The 18,991-nt window shown below is 37.3% G+C and overlaps 1 long non-coding RNA gene across 3 annotated transcripts in view; it reads right to left on the bottom strand.

Annotated features, from left to right (window-relative positions):
* Nucleotides 1–9,073: 9,073 nt before the first annotated feature.
* Nucleotides 9,074–18,991, bottom strand: part of LOC127157352 (uncharacterized) — a 126,553-nt gene continuing 116,635 nt past the window's right edge. For 2 of the 3 annotated variants that reach the window (XR_007825883.1, XR_007825881.1), the window contains one exon: nucleotides 9,074–10,334. This is a non-coding gene — a long non-coding RNA (uncharacterized LOC127157352). Of the gene's footprint in view, nucleotides 10,335–12,595; nucleotides 13,044–18,991 lie in introns of those variants that run through there. The other variant, XR_007825882.1, reaches the window with a different exon arrangement.

Here is an 18,991-nt window from a genome sequence, read left to right as displayed (position 1 = left end):
GTAAAGTGTTACCAAAAAATATTGGGTCAGAAAACCACAGACCACAGATATTGGCAGATATATAATAACTTGCAGTAAAAAATAAATAAATAAAAAATAATAATAATTATAATAAATACATTAATATATATAATATATATTAATGCATACGTACACACACACACACACACATATACATATATATATATATATATATATATATATATATATATATATATATATATATACACACACATACACACATATATATATATATATATATATATATATATATATATATACACATACACACACATACACATACAAGTTATTTTTGATACATTTCAAAGACTTAATAAGCTTAAACTTAAGCTTAATTTAACATTTGTGAAGTTCTAATAACCGCATTAACAGCTCGATAATGTGTTTAGACATGTATATCTAACAGGTTGCCAGGCAAACGTATAAGTGTGATGCTATTTTCAGTGTGATATCTAATTCTGTATGCTATCTGAAATAAAAAATAAAAAAAACCCTCTTTTTCCTCACACCTTTGACGCTCTGAATATCTGAATTATGCATGTGTCAACCTGGCAACCTTCGCTGATGAGAACTAATGCCATTATATGAGAGCTAGATGCGGGCGGAGGAGAGAGAGTTTAATTGATTTTTTTAATGAGTCCACACTTTAAGTCACTCTGCCAGCCTGCCTCAAACACGATAACGTTTCCTAATAAAGAAAATCAAAGTTGGGCTTCCCTCCTAATGAGATTGAAGGTCTGGCAACCTCATTTAATGTGTTACAGAGGAGTGAACAAATATTTGATGGGAAAAAGGGATGGGGAAAAGGAAACGCCATGGTGCTGATCCAAATGATATTCAACGTATCTATGATTTTTAATGTGGTTTTTCTTATAAACAAGGCATGACTTTGGAAGAATGATTTAAAGAAATAGTTCAGCCAAAAATACCATCTGAGATGCAGATGAGTTTCTTCATTAGATTTGTACAAATGTGTCATTCCTTCACTTGCCAATGGATCCTCTGCAGTGAATGGGTGCTGTCAGAATGAGAGTCCAAACAGCTGATAAAAACATCACAATAATCTACAAGTAATCCAGTACATCAATTAACATCTTGAGAACACAAAACCTGTATGTTTTTAACTTCAATCCATGGCTTCCAGGTCAAATACTTCCAGTGAAAAAGTTCATCTCCTTTTGTCTCTCACATCAAAATCCAGCCACATTTGTTTAGAGCTGTTTTGGCTTGTAAACGGTGCTTGATCTGTGCAGATTTCTCTCCTGATTCAGACTAGACCACTTTTTCACTGGAGGAAGTGTTATGGATTATGGACTTGGGGGGCACTGGTAAAAATTGCGTCATTCTGACGGCACCCATTCACTACAGAAGATCCAATGGTGAGCAAGTGATCAGGGTTGCCAGGTTTGCACAACAAAACCCGCCAAATTGCTACTCAAAACTAGCCCAAACGTAGCCCGATCGCGTTTCGAGAGGTTCCCCCGGTAAAAATTGCATCATTCTAACGGCACCCATTCGCTCCAGAGGATCCATTGGTGAGCAAGTGATCAGGGTTGCCAGGTTTGCACAACAAAACCCGCCAAATTGCTAGTCAAAACTAGCCTAAAAGTAGCCTGATTGCATTTCAAGAGGTTCCCCAGTAAAAGTCATGTCATTCTGATGACACCCATTCACTGCAGAGGATCCATTGGTGAGCAAGTGATCAGGGTTGCCAGGTTTTCACAACAAAACCTGACCAATTGCTACTCAAAACTAGCCCAAAAGTAGCCCGATCACGCTTCGGGGGTGGGTGGTGTGTGGGTTACTGGTAAAAATTGCGTCATTCTGACGGCACCCATTCACTGCAGAAGATCTATTGGTAAGCAAGTGATCAGGGTTGCCAGGCTTTCACAACAAAACCTGACCAATTGCTACTCAAAACTAGCCCAAAAGTAGCCCAATCGCGTTTGGAGGTGGGGGCCACTGGTAAAAATTGCGTCATTTTGACGGCACCCATTCACTGCAGAAGATCCATTGGTGAGCAAGTGATCAAGGCTAGCAGGTTTTCACAACAAATCAAATCCGTCCAATTGCTACTCAAAACTAGCCCAAAAGTAGCCCAGTTGCACTTCGAGGGGGGTCCCCAGTAAAATTCACGTCATTCTGACGGCACCCATTCACTACAGAGGATCCATTGGTGAGCAAGTGATCAGGGTTGCCAGGTTTTCACAACAAAACCCACCAAATTGCTACTCAAAACTAGCCCAAAAGTAGATCACTTTTATATCGTAAAACTATTGCACAGATATTTGAATATTAAGTAAGGAAATCGGATCTAACTAGAAAGACCGAAACTAGTGCAATCCTGATTGAACCTGACTGGGAAAAACCCCACCGTATGACAAAGTCTGGGAAAAATAATCAATGTTGCATCTGAAAGGACAAAAGCCACATCAAACGAGATCACAGAGTAAAACACTTGGCAAGAAAACAGAGACACACGGCCGCACTCTCTGTCCAGCGAGTCCGAATCAAAGGAAACGTGTGCAGCGAATCTGATTTGAAGATACGGTCACTCAATGACAAAAGCCTTTGTGGCTATTGACAGAATTTGCCCGGTGATCTCAGAAACGTGACAGGGGCTCGCGACGGCCCGATCGCTTGATTAAGCCTGCGTATTTACCAGTCAAGCGTGATGTCAGTCACGGGCCGCTCTCATCCGCGCCGCTGTGTCTGTCGTCTTACGGCTAATGACAGGATGATGAAAGAAGCGAGGCCCGAGTCGGTTTGAATGACACTCTCAGTTACGGGTCGGGCTTTAATCTTTGGTTAACCTGGCCTTTTGCCGCTTTGGGATGAAGCGCCTCTGTATCTTCCTTTGAAGAATGACACCAGACCGCCTGATCCTGTGGGAAACCTTTAATATACCCGGCAAGGATTCACGAAGAATGGAGTCGTGTCTCTCTAGTGCCTTATCAAATCATTACTCATTGATCTTTCTTTCTCCTTCTTTCTTTCTTTCTTTCTTTCTTTCTTTCTTTCAATTTCTATTTATTTAGACTAGTCTAACATGTTTCCATGCACTGGCCAATTTTTGAGATTTTAAGCTATTTTGCTTTTTAGAACGCATTGTTCCAGACTAGTGGGAAAAAACAGATGTATATTTAAAATACACTTCTGAGTGTAAGTTAAACAAAACTTTACAGTTTTATTCGTATATATATTCTGAAGGTTTTCACAGAGAGATTTGTTCACATGTGACCCTGGACCACAAAACTGTCTTACGTAGCACCGGTATATTTGTTGCAATGGCCAAAAATACATTGTATGGGTCAAAATTATAGATTTTTTTAATGCCAAAAATCAAAAGTAAAGATCATGTTCCATGAAGATATTTTGTAAATTTCCTACAGTAAATATATCAAAACTTAATTTTTGATTAGTAATATACATCGCTAAGAACTTAATTTCAGCAACTTTAAAGGTAATTTTCTCAATATTTAGATTTTTTTTTTTTTTTTTTTTTTTTTTTTGCACCCTCAGATTCCAGATTTTCAAATAGTTATATATATATATATATATATATATATATATATCACGGCCAGATATTGTCCTATCCTAACAAACCATACATCAGTGGAAAGCTTATTTATTCAGCTTTCAGATATACAAATCTCAATTTAAAAAAAAAGAAAGTGCAGGTTCAGGATCACATATATCATTTGCCTGGTTTTATATAACATTTTAATCATTAAAAATACATTGTGTCTGTCTTTTTTTCGGATTTAAAGAGTGATAAAAAGGGAAATCCAAATTCCTCCCTCTTTTGACTCTAATATGCAGAGCTATTTTAGTATCATTGATAATATTATAGTTTTTATTAATATTTATTATATATTATTATTGTATTTTGTTTTATTTTACATTTTTGTTAGTTTTAGCAATTTTGTTGTTTTTTTGTCATTTTTCTTTCAAGTTTTTAGTATTTATTTTTATTATTATATTTTCTGTTTTCAGTTTATTTTTGCTTGTTTTAGTAATTTATTTTTTTTTTTTTTTAGTTTTTATACATTTTTATATCAGTTTTTGTTTTAGTTATTTTAGTATAATACAAACTAACCGAAAATAACAAATGTTGATATAAAATAAATTTAGCTAAAATAAAATAAAATTTCCATATTTATTTTATTCAGTTAAAATTGATTTTATTTCAAGTAACAAAAATGTTTTATAGTTTTAGTTGACTATAATAATAATAATAATAATAATAATAATAATTAAAGTTGTCCAAATGAAGTTCTTAGTAATGCATATTACTAAATCAAAAATTAAGTTTTGATATAATTACGAGTCAATTTGGGGATTTTGGGCTATGAGTAAAGTGCTGTTTTAGACTAATGAAGAGAAAACATCCAAAATACTAAAATACACTTTTAAAGTCCCTCTGCAGTCACTAATTTTATCCCTTAAACTCATATCTGACATCCAAAATGGCACTGTCACGAATCTGGTCGGTGTCCCGTTGTCCGCTCACCACCAGATGTCACTCTCACCTCACCTACACACTTTGACTGTTGCACCACACTCTGGACTGCATCTCCCATCCTCCACCGCACTGATTGCGTCAGCCCCCGTGACCAATCAGGCGTTCGATAAAAGTGCCGATCCTCCCAGTGCACCTTACGGATTGTTAGATTGTATTGTTAGCGTTCCCTAGTTTCCAGAGTTCCTAGTTTCCTCGTTCCCGTGTTTTGACCTCCCGCCTGGTTCTCTCGTTCTTCGACCGTACGCCGCCTGCCTTTTCGGACTCTTGCTCTTGCTCATTGGATTATTCTCTACGTTTGCCTGTGATGTTCCTGTCTGCTCCTGTCTCGACCCCGCCTGTATGACTATGTCTTTGTCCTGTGATTTAAATAAAAGCTCGCATATGGATCCGCTCGCCTCTCGCCTCTCACTCTCCGTAACAGAACAATCCGTCACAAGAGGATCCAGCAGCTTTTCACCCGGACATTTTGCAGATATAGACACCGACAGGACCTTATTTCGGATCAGGCAGAGATCACACACACTCGAGCAGTATACCAGTGAGTTTGTTTCCGTTTCAAACTATTCCACCCTCCCGGACTGTACAATTATTGAGATTTTTTGTGATGGCGTAAATCAGCCTTTAAGGGCGAGGCTGAGACGCGAGGGTCCGCGTTCATCTCTCGCGGAATTTATGAACTTTGCCTTATTGTGTGTGGGCTCGCCGTGTACTGTGGAGGTCGCGAAGGAGGAACGCGACAACGTGGACATGGCAGCCGCGCATCCCCCTCGCAGATTGGCGGTAACGCCGGACCACGACGCCACAAACAAGTTTTCCGCCTGGATCGCTTGTGAAATGGCGGCCGTGGCGGAGCGCGCTCGAGCAATGGCGGCGACGGCGGAGCCCGTTCATACAGTGGCGACGACTGTGAATAGCGCTGCTCTAATGGCGTCGACAGCGGTGCCCGTTCACAAGATGGCGGCCGCGCTGGAGCGCGTTCATACCCTGGCGGCGACAACGGAGCCCGTGCGCAAAATGGCGGCGACTGCGATGCCCGTTCGCAAGATGGCGGCGGCGCCAGTGCGCGTTCACCAGATGGCGGCGATAACGGAGCTCCGTCATGTCACAGCTGCTGTACCAGAGCCGTATAAAGTCACAGCTGCTTTTCCTGAGTCAAGTCAAGTTGCAGCTGTGTTTCCCGAGTCAAGTCAAGTTTCCAAGTCGAGTCAAGTTGCAGCTGTGTTTCCTGAGTCAAGTCAAGTTTCCAAGTCAAGTCAAGTTGCAGCTGTGTTTCCTGAGTCAAGTCAAGTTTCCAAGTGAAGTCAAGCTACAGCTGTTGTTCCTGTGTCAAATCAAGCTGGAGCTGTGTTTCCTACGTCAAGTCAAGTCAGAGCTGCTCTTCCTAAGGCAAGTCAGGTTAAAGCTGTGTTCCAATGTCAAGTCAAGCTACTACTGTGGTTCCTGTGTCAAGTCAAATTACAGCTGCTCTTCTGTCTCAAGTCAAGTTACAGCCATCATTCCCGAGCCAAGCACTGTCAGGATGGCTGCCACGCCAGAGCCACTGCACAAGATGGCCGCCACGCCAGAGCCACTGCACAAGATGGCCGCCACGCCAGAGCCACTGCACAAGATGGCCGCCACGCCAGAGCCACTGCACAAGATGGCCGCCACGCCAGAGCCACTGCACAAGATGGCCGCCACGCCAGAGCCACTGCACAAGATGGCCGCCAAGCCAGTGCCAGCTAACGCCATGTCAGCCAAGCCACAGCCTGCTCAGGCCATCTCAGTCAAGCCACAGCCTGTTCACGTTGTGTTTTCTGCTCCTGAGTCTGCACCCATCATGGCCGGCCTTCCTGAAGCAGTTCCTGTGTCAAGCAAAGTCACAGCCGTGGTTCCTGAGTCAAGTCACGTCCCGCCTGACATCCCAAGATCGCGGCCTATCATGATGGCCCACTTGCTGGATTCACCCCTCATGGCTGTATGGGCAGTTAAAATGGCGCTCCTTCACGCCGCGGCTGCTACCCCAGGGTCAAGTCAAGCTCCAGGGTCAAGTCAAGCTTCCAAGTCCGGTCAAGCAACAGAGTCAAGTCAAACCAAAGCTGCTGTTCTTCATGAGTCAAGCCAAGATACAGCTGTTGTTCTCCATGAGTCAAGCCAAGACACGGCTGTTGTTCTCCACGGGTCAAGCCAAGTCACAGCTGTGCCCCACGAGTCAAGCCAAGTCACAACTGTTCCTCACGAGTCTAGTCATGTTACAGCTGAATTCCATGAACCAAGCCAAGTTACTGCTGATCTTCATGAGCCAAGACAATTCACTGCTAATCTCCATGAGCCAAGTCAAGTCCCCGCTGATCTCCAGGAGTCAAGTCAGTTCACTACTGGTCTTCACAAGCCAGGTCAAGCCACAACCGATCTTCACAAAGCAGGTCAAGTCTCAGCCAGTCTCCACGAACCAACCAAGTCAAACCACAGCTGATCTTCATGAGCCAAGTGAAGTTATTGCTGCTGTTTCAGAGTCAGGTCCCGTCTCGTCTGACCGCCCAGAGTCAGGTCCCGTCTCGTCTGACCGCCCAGAGTCAGGTCCCGTCTCGTCTGACCGCCCAGAGTCAGGTCCCGTCTCGTCTGACCGCTCTGAGCCTAGTCACATCATGTCTGCCAGTGTGATGGCGATCACCATTCTCAGCATGTGGGCCGCACACTACACTCCAGAGCTCTCGTCTGGTCTCCAGCCTGCTCCAGAGCTCCCCTCTGATCTCAAGCCTGCTCCAGAGTCCCTCACTGATCTCAAGCCTGCTGCAGAGGTCTCGTCTGGTCTCCAGCCAGCTCCAGAACTCCCCTCTGATCTCAAGCCTGCTGCAGAGCTTTCGTCTGGTCTCCAGCCTGACCCAGAGCTCCCCTCTGATCACAAGCCTGCTTCAGAGGTCCCGTCGGGTCTCAAGTCTGCTCCCGAAGCCTTCCCCATCGGAGAAGCTGCGCCAATGCCTCCAGAGGTGTCGGCGTCGGCCGTAGAACCTCTTATGGAGGGGGTGTTAACTGCTAAACTCTCTGCTTCTCCCTTTTTTCTGTCTGCATCCTCTGTCACTGTTCTCCCCAGGTCCCCGTCCAAGACGCAGCCTCCTGTTCCGCCCCGGAGGGCGGCTGCGCCTCCTGTTCCGCCCCGGAGGGCTGCTCCGCCTCCTGTTCCGCCCCGGAGGGCTGCGGTACCTCCTGCTCCGCCTCCTGTTCCGCCCCGGAGGGCTGCTGCGCCTTCTCCCCCTACTCTGTCTGCCTCCTCTGTCCCTGCTTTCCCCAGGTCCCAGACCGTGACGCAGATTCCCGTTTCTCCCTGGAGGGCTGCTCCGCCTCCTGCTCTGCCTCCTGTTCCGCCCTGGAGGACCGCCCCGCCTCCTGTTCCGCCTCGGAGGGCTCTGGCGTCACCTGTCCCGCCTCCTGCTCTGCCTCCGGCTCCGCCTCCGGCTCCGCCCTGGAGGGCTCCTGCGCCTCCTGCTCTGCCTCCGGCTCCGCCCTGGAGGGCTCCTGCGCCTCCTGTTCTGCCTCCGGCTCCACCCTGGAGGGCTCCTGCGCCTCCTGCTCTGCCTCCGGCTCCACCCTGGAGGGCTCCTGCGGCTCCTGCGCCTCCTGCTCCGCCCTGGAGGGCTCTTGCTCCGCCTCCGGCTCCACCCTGGAGGGTACCTGCTCTGTCGGTCCTGCCTCAATCACTGGGCTTCCCACATGGACCTGGCCCTCCAGCCCCCGCCCTGTTTCGCTCCCACCCCACCGCTCCCCTGGACTGTTGTTCCCGTCGAGCGTCTGGAAGCCGCTCCTTGGGGGGGGGCTATGTCACGAATCTGGTCGGTGTCCCGTTGTCCGCTCACCACCAGATGTCACTCTCACCCCACCTACACACTTTGACTGTTGCACCACACTCTGGACTGCATCTCCCATCCTCCACCGCACTGATTGCGTCAGCCCCCGTGACCAATCAGGCGTTCGATAAAAGTGCCGATCCTCCCAGTGCACCTTACGGATTGTTAGATTGTATTGTTAGCGTTCCCTAGTTTCCAGAGTTCCTATTTTCCTCGTTCCCGTGTTTTGACCTCCCGCCTGGTTCTCTCGTTCTTCGACCGTACGCCGCCTGCCTTTTCGGACTCTTGCTCTTGCTCATTGGATTATTCTCTACGTTTGCCTGTGATGTTCCTGTCTGCTCCTGTCTCGACCCCGCCTGTATGACTATGTCTTTGTCCTGTGATTTAAATAAAAGCTTGCATATGGTCTTTGTCCTAACAGGCACATTTGAATTTTTTTTCCCATGTGAAAATTTCTTTGTGCCTTAAAATGCAATTATTGCAATAAATCACCTGGGAAAGTATAGTGTTATTTGTTTATTTTATTTTATTTTACTATATTCACCTGGGGTGTCTTGGCATAAAATAATCTTTCAATGTCTCTATTAATATTTACCTTTTTGCAAAAGTAAATACGAGTTTAACAGCATATTTGTTTTTATTTTTCGTTTAGTTAATGGGGCTCCTGCGATTGCAGATGTATCGATTAAAAAGATTAGCCATTACTAAATTCCTCACAGACGCACTGGCCTGACTCACCACCTTCATTTCCTCACAGATCTGAGCGCCGCTCACACGCTATCTATCTATCTATCTATCTATCTATCTTTGTGTTCCACAGAAGAAAGAAACTCATATGGAACGACATGAAGGTGAGTAAATGATGACAGCTTTTTTATTTTTGTATGAACTACTGCTTTAAAGACCTTGTGAACTTCCTTTAGTAGTGCTGTATTTTCTGTTGATTCAGGAGGTTTGGTGAGACACACAATGGCGTTTCTCACAGAATAGGCTCTAGTTTGATCACAGCCATGAATCATGATTTACTTGCTTGGCACTTCTTGCATACTTAATTTAAAGTGCATTAAAAGTGAAGTCAGCTTTTAGAAGTGCACTAGCATATACACTACTGTTCAAAGGTTTGAAGTCAGTAGGATTTTATTAATACTTTTATTCAGCATTAAATTGATCAAAAGTGACAGTTAATAATGTTATAAATAAATGCTGTTTTTTGAACATTCTATTTATCAAAGAATTCTAAAAATATAAAATGTATCACTGTTTCCACACAAATATTGAGCAGCACAACTGTGATAATAATCAGCAATGTTTCTCGAGCAGCAAATCAGCATATTAGAATGATTTCTGAATGATCATGTGACACTGAAGACTGGAGTAATGATGCTGAAAATTCAGCTTTAATCACAGAAATAAATTATATTCTACAATATATTCACACAGAAAACATGTATTTTAAATTGTAATAATATTTTACATTTTTTACAGTATTTTTAATCAAATAAATTCAGCCTTCCTGAGCAGAAGAGACAAACATAAACTCTGAACTTTTAAACAGTAGTTGTGCAGTAAGGCACAAAAGTCAAATTTTAATTTCAATCGCTAATTAAGCAAGCGATGCAGATGCATGCTGCGTGTAATAACTGCACCTGTTCACTGCACATTTTTCCATCTCTAAAAAGACTCCCTGGAGTGTACTCTGACACAGTCTTTCTAAAATTATCATTACAAATGTTATTTTCAGGCACTCCCTGACGATGCATATTCCACTTTTAGCAAAACAGTGAACGATGTTGGCTGTGTTCCCCATCCGACCTGTCTGAAATCTCCAGCACGGCTGAGTTTCGGTACGAGACCCAATTAAAGCAAGGAGCGGCCCAGTTTCCTGCAGCCAGCATACATCATCTCCTGTCAGATAAGAGCCCTTTCCCGGTCGAAGCGAGAGAAGCATCCAGTCCAGCACGGATCTGTCAGGAAATAACGTCTCACCAATCAAAGGGCTCGGCGTAAATTCAGCAAACAAGCAGGTGAGTTTCAGGAGCACATGCGAGACTGAGCCCTGCAGGAGTCAAGATGGCCACCTGACAGCTCATCGCTCCAGTTCCCTGTTTCCTCTGCGTGTTTTTATGTTATGGTGGTAAAAATTCAACAGCTTTCATTGAGGAGTCAAACACTTCCCACTAACAATGTGCCATAAGCTAAGCTTCACTATTTCTTTTGCTCACACATACTGTTAGAGGTTTGTTTATATCACTTGCACAAGTATTAAAGTTGAGCATTTGTGTCGTCTCGCAGCGTTCGTGCTCTTTTTGTTTTTTTGGACGTATCATTGTAATACCATGGAATTTGTAAGAACCTTGGAGTGACATGTAAATACTGTATATAATATATTACAGTACGTAATATCAGTACTTATTAATAATGACAAAAACACAAAGTTTAGTGGATGGGATTTGAGGCTATTCTTTCAGGAGTTTACATGTTTATGCCAATAGGTGGCGACAAATTACAGTTTTTATGAGATTATTTTTAATGAATCAGTTGAGTGAATGATTCAAACATACTGATTCATGTAGAAATTAAATGAGTGCCTGTCATAATGAGTGAATTAGTGAGTCGTTGAATTATTGACCAGTTCAAAGACAGATTTGTTATTCACAGATTTATACACACAACACACATATACAAATACATAAATTATTAGTTTTATACCTTTTACATATATTTTATATTTTATATATATAATTGTACTTATTTTAATTTTCCAATTTTATTTATATATATACACACTTAATTTAAAAATATATTAAAACACATAATAATAATAATCATCAATAATAATAATAATAATAATAAATAAATCTGTCATAAGTTAATTGTTGAATCATACACTTAACCAATTTATTCAAAAGCACAGCTTTATTTTGATATAAATATTAGTTTTTTATATCAATTAATATAAATTTATATATATATATATATATATATATATATATATATATATATATATATATATATATATATATATATATATATATATATATATATATTTAACATTTTTAATTTAATTTTTTAAATTTTTAATTTTTATTCATTAATTTTTATTTTATTTTCTAATTTTATTACGTATTATATTTTTAATATAATTTTATATGAAAGTGAAAAACAATATATAATATTAATATTATATATTATATATTATTACAATAATAATAATAATAATAATAATAATAATAATAACAATAATAATTTATAATAATAAATTATTACATCAATTATTGGTTCTACATACATTTTATATATAATATAATTTATATCTAATTATATTTTTATTAGAATTTTCTAACTTGAATTTAGATTTTTATTACATATAATAATTTAGTAAGTAACATATCTAAAATATAAAAATATATTAAATGTATAACAATAACAATAAATTTATGTCATTTTAGATTTATGTGACATCGCCTACATAATGAGCGAGTTAGTGAGTCACTGAATCACTGAATCATTTACTTAATCAATTCATTCCAATACAGAATTAGTCAGGAACTAGTTAGTGTGTGTGTATATATTTAGACACAATAATAATAATAATAATAATAATAATAATAATTATTATTATTATTATTATATCTTCATATTGAAGATGGCTCAGCAGTTTCAGTAATATTATGCACACAAGGCAGGAATCTCTCTCTCTTTTATCTATCACATTAAAAGATAAAAGACCCACGGGTGCAATAAAGTGTCTTTTGTAGCTTCACTTACATCAATTTCACTTTTATTTGATAAACCATCTGTAATAAATTGTCTTTGTGCTGCAGAAATACGTCTGATATGATGAATAGACAATGCAGACATTTCTCCCACGTGATGTGGCTGCATTAAATACTCCTTAAACGGTACATCACATCTTGATTTAACTACTCGTATGTGTGTGAGATCGCCTACAAAAAAGCTCCACGGCACTTAGCGCTGGTTAATAAGACTGCATTGCATAAAGCAGAGCAGCGTTTGACAGCGTGTCGCATTATGCAGAAACCAGTCTGGCTGAATAGCTACAATTCACATCCCAAACAAAAGCCACCAGAAAAATGAGACACAGTGCGGAGGAAACGTCCTCCGCCGAGACGAGACGCTACTCTGGGGGGCGGGAGTAATTGCCTTGATGTCTTCAGACGGATGCTGGCACACAAACTTTAGCGAAAGGCGTCTGCCGTACCGCTGCGCGCACCAGCTTGAAGTATTATGTACATTGATAATGTGGTTTTCTCTGTCTGAACAAACAATCTTTTGGGGCTCATCTCAAATCTCTGTAATAGCCTGCCTTCCTTTCAAGGGATGCAAACAGACGCCGATAGCTTCTGGCTACCCGTGGCCCTTAGTCTGATCTCTCATGTCAACCAGAGTACGGTGATTGCGTTTTAATTCTCATTCTTAACAATGGAATTTATCACAGAAACACAGAAAAGCTTTAGATTTGTGTCGTCAAACCCTGAACTAATTTCACCTCCCGCATCTCACAGACAACTTGAAGATGTTTTCCAGTGTTATTGAGATACAAACAAACCCCAGAAATGATCTGCCGGAAACAGATCATCATATTTCCACTGAAAGCACTTTCACTCCGGATCAAACCGCTGCTAATGGCATTAAAAGCAAATGCTTACCTGCTGAATGTGCATCAGTAGATGACAACATCGACGTCCAGGAAGGCAAATGGAGAGAAAAAGAGAAAAGAAACAATTAGAATTGAATTCAAACATCTATGACTTTCTATGACAGGTCACTGCCTTGTTAGACAGTGTGCGAATTGTAATGCAACATTCATAAGTGACAGATTTGGTACACTACGTAGACAGCAACCCAGCATGCAACACAAATACTGTTCTCATGTGAAGCACATGGAGATTCGACTCACAATTGACTGCGGTAGAGACGGAAAACAACAACACAATTCTTCTATACTTAGCACACACAAATATTGGTGTTAATATTATATTAAAATAATACATTTTAATTCAAATCAACCATGTTATTTATGTCAGTGTTAAACAGAACACAAATTATATTATTAGTATTATTGATTAGTGTTATTTTAGTATTGTTTATTGTTAGAATATCTTTTTTTGTTAATGGTATATTTTTGTTAATATGAACAGTATATTTTAATTAGATTCAACTGTTATTTCAGTATTAAATTTAGTAATACTGTTCAATGTTATTTTAATAGTGTTTATACAGCATACTGTTATAGTATTTATTAATATTTTGTTTTTATTTTATATTTTATTTTTAATTTTAGTAATTTTGTTATGTGGTTCTGTAATTTTTATATACTTTTTTGTCAATAGTACATTAAAATAAAACATTTAATATTTAAATTAAATTTAACCATGTGAATGATCTCAGTATTAAATAGAACACAATTGTATTATTACTAATAATGTGTTAATTTATAATTTATACTTAATATAATTTTTGTAATTTGGTTATGCGGTTTTCATTTACATCATTCTCATAATTAGTAGTGCTTATACAGTACACTCTTATAGTATTTATTATTTTATTATTTAATTTAATTTATTTATTTATTTATTTATATTTTATAATTTATCATAAATTTTATAATATATTATAATTAATTAATTTGTATTTTTTGTAATTTTGTTATGTGCTTTTGTCATTTATATACTATATATTTTCATTTTATTTAGTTATTCATTCATTCATTCATTCATTCATTCATTCAATTTCATTTTAATTCTTTTAATTTGGTTATGCGGTTTTCATTTACATACCATTTACCTACTATTACATACTATTTATATACAATTATATTACTATTAATAAAGTGCTGTTTTAGTAGTATTTATATACCATTATAGTATTTATTAATATTACATTTTTTAAATTAATTTATTATTAGTAGAGTATTTTTTTATTAGCTTTAATTTTTATATTTGCATTTGCATTCATCCAATATTAACAGTGTATTATATTTCACATATGCATTCTAAATGAAAATGTATTGTATATTTTTAGTTAACAATAACAACACTAATTTTGATTGTCTATTGTTTTTCTGTCCGTTTTAAGTATATATTGTGTAAAACACGTTCATTCTCTATATTTTTGTTACCAGATATCAGTCACTGAGAAACCCATACTGGTCAACCACTCATTGCAATGCATTCTGGGACTGCCTTTACTGAAGAAAACGCACAATGCCTCTTCCCTAACAGCCAAAAACCAAGTATTAAGCAGCATAATGTGGCGGTCCATCTCCCGGAACGGCCTAAAATTGCTGTCTAGGTCGGCGGCTCACCAGAGTCTGGAAGAGAGTTATGGTCTCAGTAAATTCCAGTGTTTAATGCAGCAGAGCGTCATAAAGCGTTGTGCCGCGTCCTCTCAGTAACTCTAAATAAATCCCAGCTGTGTGCTCACCAAACAATATGATCATTTGCGGAGTCCCTGCAGGCTCATGAAGACCCGCGCGTGCGTTAGATCACGCTGAGCTTCAGGAGGCAGCAGGTGCTCGGACTCTCGGGCGTCCCGCAGTAGCCGCAGGGCTCGGGAGCCGGAGAGACCCGAACTCTACGTCTGGATACTCGGCAACTCCCCTGCGCGGCAAAGAACTCGCCGGAGGCAACTCATCCTGAAGTCAGAACCCATTCGGATGGAAAAACTGATACCAGACACTGCATTCAGCAGGTCTGAGTCACCTGCTTTTTATGATGAAATTTAAGATTATATTCACTTGTTAACACTGCCCTGCATCATATTTGCTGAACGAAATCCAATAGTTGTTTCTTGCATTATTATAATAAAAGTGCATTCTTGTAATATGCTGCATTACACAGCAGTTTTGCATCCAAACAGCACAAAATGACAGATTCTGTGAAAAAAGCTTATTTATTCATAAATGTATGTTTATGTGAAGTTCTTTGACAATAAATGGAGTATTTGAACATATTTTTCCACTTACTTGCAGATTCCAAGTTAAATGCATGTTATGAACGTATTATGGAAACTTTCACCATTTGACAGCTTTTGTTATTTTGATAATTTACGTAATGTTTTTATTGATATTTTTATTCTCAGGATCAATAATTCGGGAGCTTTTAACTTGTTGACATTTGTGCATATTCAGACTTAATGTTACCCAAGTCATTTATTTGTATATATTAGATATTTTCACAATGCATAGATATAATTTCAAATCAGATTTGAAAATGCATGCTTCTTCAATGGCTATGTTGCAAATTAAACTTATTTGTAAAAATTATATCACTTAAAAAATTTCCATCCCTTGTGCTCAAAAGAACAAAATCGTCACTTTTATAGTGCATTTTTATGGTTTATTTGCATCTTGGTGTTGGCATCCAGCAATTTTATTTACTATTATAGCACACACAAATATTGGTATTAATATTAAACTAATAAATACAGTTTAAGTAGATTTAACCATCATATTTCTCTCAGTATTAAATAGAATACAATTAAATTATTGATCATTTTGATCAGTGTTATTTTTGTATTTAGTATATATTTTTGTTAAATTAAATTAAATTGTATATTTTTGTTAATAGCAACAGTATATTTTAATTAGATTTAACACTTTTTCTCAGTTAGTCTCAGTGCTGAATAAAATACAATCATAATATTGATTGTTCAGTGTTATTTTAATAATGTTTATACAGTATACTGATATAGTATTTATTAAGTTTTTATTTTATTTTTAATTTATTTATTTTATTTTATTTAATTTCATATTCATATTTTTTGTGGCGTTATTTATTTATTTTTTGTTAATACTATATTATATATATATATATATATATATATATATATATATATATATATATATATTTTCATTATTAAATAAATACAATTTATATTATTATCAATAAAGTATGATTTTAGTATTACTTATATACCTTATAGTATTTATTAATATTTATATTTTATTAGATATTGATATTTTTGAATTCATTTTTCTTTAGTAAAGTATTATTTTTTTTAATTAGTTTCAATTTTTATATTTTCATTTGAATGTTGTTATTTATATTTTCATTTTAATTATTTATTTGTTTCTTTTTAGTTTCTTCAGCATCATCAAATTAGGTAATATAAATCCTTTATTTTCCTCATTTACATTTGTGCATCTCCAAACTTCATGTTAACCAAGTCATTTATTTGCATATATATTATATATTTTCATAATGCATATACATAATTTCAAAGCAGCTTTTGCAAATTTAACTTGTGCACAAAATTATAACATCATATTAAACATTTGCAAATAAAGCACCGTTTCCATCCCATGTGTTCAAGAGAAAAAAATTGTCACTTATTTTACATTTTTATGTGCATTTTTAGAACTTATAAAACTTATTAATATCCAGTGTTTTTTTGTGTGATATACCAAAATTAAAAAAAAAATAGGTGGATGAAAACAACATTTTTGGGTCAAAATGAACAGGAATCAAGCAATCTCATGTCCATTTGGTTCATGCACGTCTTGCAAAAAGCATAATTCAACAAGTTTTGGAAGCTTTGTCAAAGGAGAAAATGAATAATGAGCAAATAATGGTTCAATTTTAGTCTGTTTTTCACACAAAGCTATTTGAAAACTTGGAATATTTCTCTTTTATGATGCTTCATTGTATACAAACAGAAACATGGACATTTTCCCCTTTGTATTTCACAGAAAAAGAAAGTCATACGTCTTTGGAATAAGAACACGATGGAGTAAATGATGACATTATTTTTGACTGAATTATTTTGGCTTAAACGTAATTCCAGCTTCTATCTGCAGTTTCTAGACTAGACTCAAAATTTTGAGGTTAAAAGAAAAATGAGGAGATGAAAAAAAATCAAGTATTAATGTATACCTCATTTTCATTCCTGAAATAGAAACAGCCTGAAAGACGTTATTAATAAAGAATTAATATATTCATATTTTATCACCTTGTCAAGGCACCTTGGCAATTAATCTGGGCTCATATTAAAGAGATTCTGACCCGTTTCTGCTCAGAGATGATCTGTTAATAATTCACTCCATCACACCTGCGATCACACACACACACACACACACACAAAGCCACAGACGCTAATTAAGCCCCAGTGACCAATCAGGGTCGTGCTCTGGATGGAAATTTGCATAATTAGAAAGGTAAAGAATGAGGACTCGCAATAATAGAATTGCGTTGTCATTCTGTACTGTACAAAGAGCCGGGACTGAATTGAACACAGTGACCCGTGACTCAAGACCTCATGGAGACCTTAAGATCCACCTGAAGCAGGTTTATGGTGTTGATGAAATAATGCAGGTTATTCAGAGTTCTGGAGAGGCACTTACCTGCAGCACTGAGTTCACAACACAAAGACCTTGATTAGTGGATTCAGGTGTGGTAAACTAGATTTGGTAAATGCCTCTCCACAATCAGGGACAGGGAACAGAGGTTTAAAGGAACAGTTCACCCAAAAAGTGCAAATGATGTAATAATTAGTAAATCATATCAACCAGAGGAGTAGTTCAATACAACATATGCACATATGCGTATTTGTGTTTGTTTGTTTTTTTTTTAATAGTCATAATGTCGAATGTGTATTCAGAAATACTTAAAAAGTATGTGTTTTAATAAATAGAAATGGGTTTAAAAAGATTAAAAAAAATTCTAGAATATATATACACTACAATAACTATCATTGTTTTAATATATTTGTAATAATAATAAAAAATAATATATAATTTTTTAAATAAATGTGTAATTTTTATTTTACTTTTAATTTGATATATATGAATATTTTACAAAAAAAAAAAAAAATTATATATATCTATCTATATATATATATATATATATATATATATTATTCTACATTTGTAAACAATTACAATTATAATGATTATTTTTGTAAATATTTATAAAAAATGAGTTTTTAATTGTCAAATATTTACAGTAATTTAAATATTCATAAAATATATATACACAGCAATAACTAGAAATGTTTAATACGTTTGTAATAGTGAACTTTTTCATTATATATATATATATATATATATAATTTTTTATTTAAATTTTTTATTTTTCAGTTTCATTTTGTATATAAATGAACATTTTTTTTTTTTTTTATATATATATATATATATTTTTTTTTTTTTAAACGCACAGGTCAAATGAATATGAAGTCATATGAACTACTGTTATGATACTTTAATGGTGCTTTTATGTCTTTTTTATGAGCTAGACGGATGTGGTCACTCTGATCTGTTGAAAACTGTATGAAAATAAGCTTGAAGAGATTCTTCAACAACTGCGGGTTATGAATGACACGAAACGCATTCCTTAAAGTAACGTTTTGTGTGTGTGTGACTGCATGAGCAATAACTTGAGTTAAACTATTAAGTGCCATAACTGGGCCTTCCACATATGCACACATACTTTTATTAACACTCCAGCGCTGTGAAAACAGCAAATTCCCTTCAGAGTGCCTTTATGAGCTCTCATATGTTTTGGTGTCACAGTTGTTTATTTCCTGACTAAACTACATGACACATGACAGTTCCCAACACTCAACAATTCCACAGAGCATGTGCGCAAATATCGCCGCTTAT

The sequence above is a fragment of the Labeo rohita genome, unplaced genomic scaffold (assembly GCF_022985175.1).
Source record: "Labeo rohita strain BAU-BD-2019 unplaced genomic scaffold, IGBB_LRoh.1.0 scaffold_105, whole genome shotgun sequence".
NCBI classification, from domain to species: domain Eukaryota; kingdom Metazoa; phylum Chordata; class Actinopteri; order Cypriniformes; family Cyprinidae; genus Labeo; species Labeo rohita.
This window is presented reverse-complemented; position numbering and strand designations above follow the sequence as displayed.